Genomic DNA, 1,204 nt, shown 5'->3' with positions numbered 1-1,204 from the left:
ACAAGTCTGGTGAGTTGGCTGGCCAGGAAGGGAGACCAGAAGAACCCATTCGAGAGAAGAGAAGACTTGAGAAGGTGGTGATGTTTTTGATATATGTATTTTTTATTTCAGTAGTAAAAATTTCTGGGTTTTATTTGTTGTTGACCTACTTTTTCATTTTGTTCCACAGGAGAGGAGGGCTAATCTGGAGCAAATTCATGCTGAATCTCAGGGATTGTTGCGCGGTATATGCAATCCGGTTTCTCCTTTTCTTTTTCCAGTTTGTTTAGTTCGATTTTCACCCTAAAGTCCAGAAGACCTAAAATATCGTATCTTTATTATTATATCTACATTGTGCCTTTTAGTCAGTAAGACGAAGATGAAAAGCTAATAATTTTCTTTTTATCTTTTTCATTTTGAGGCAGAAACTAGAGATGCTTCATTTAAACCTGTGCCTCTTGTTCAGAAGCCGATATCATCTGTTTTGGAGAAGATCAGGCTAAGAAAGTTGGAAGTATCAAAAAAGTGAGTCATCAAATCCATTTTTGCTATTATGTAAATACCAAATTTTTGCAATATGCATGTCAAATGCTGGAAAAAAGTAAACTATTGGAAATTAGCACTGATTGCAGACCTAGCATTCTCTATCATTTTGATTCTATTGCTGATACTGATTGTTCTGCGGCTGAGATGTCTCACGTCTCTGATCTATCTGGGTCTAATAATGGGAAGGAAAACAATGAGACATCAAAAATGGTACGTCGATCTCCTTCCTCCCCAAAAGTGCTATGTCTCTGTATGTCTTTTTCAAACATTTCTTTATGTGTGAGAAAGCATGAAAAGTTGTTTTCTGTAAACTACTTTCCCGAGAACTATCAATATCATAGAAGTAGTTGTATAGTTGCAGGATGATGCTGTCCAAGCTATGGATGGTGACAACAGTGCAAGTTTTCTGAGCTGCCATGAGAATGTTACCTATAGCAAGGTTATCAATTGTGTTGGTGGATCTCAGTTTGTTTATCCGCCTTATGTCAGTTTGTTTTCCTATTAGAAGACACTAAATAGCATGTTCGAATCAAATGGCTGTACTTCATATACGTGCTAGAAATTTTTACTTCACGCTATTGAGCTTTATTTTAATGTGCACATCATCCTCAGATTTATTGCTCTTTTGTAGCATTAAACATCACTTTTATTTTGAAGGTGATAGGTGAATTTATCATAC

General features: G+C 36.1%; 1 long non-coding RNA gene across 1 annotated transcript; it reads left to right on the top strand.

The window, feature by feature from the left end:
* Window positions 1-357: 357 nt before the first annotated feature.
* On the top strand, window positions 358-997 carry LOC113461336. Its single transcript, XR_003383551.2, has 3 exons — window positions 358-504; window positions 612-735; window positions 873-997. It is a non-coding gene; the product is annotated as an uncharacterized LOC113461336 (long non-coding RNA).
* Window positions 998-1,204: the final 207 nt, after the last annotated feature.

This window comes from Phoenix dactylifera, unplaced genomic scaffold, assembly GCF_009389715.1.
Source record: "Phoenix dactylifera cultivar Barhee BC4 unplaced genomic scaffold, palm_55x_up_171113_PBpolish2nd_filt_p 000654F, whole genome shotgun sequence".
Taxonomy (NCBI): Eukaryota; Viridiplantae; Streptophyta; class Magnoliopsida; order Arecales; family Arecaceae; genus Phoenix; species Phoenix dactylifera.
This window is presented reverse-complemented; position numbering and strand designations above follow the sequence as displayed.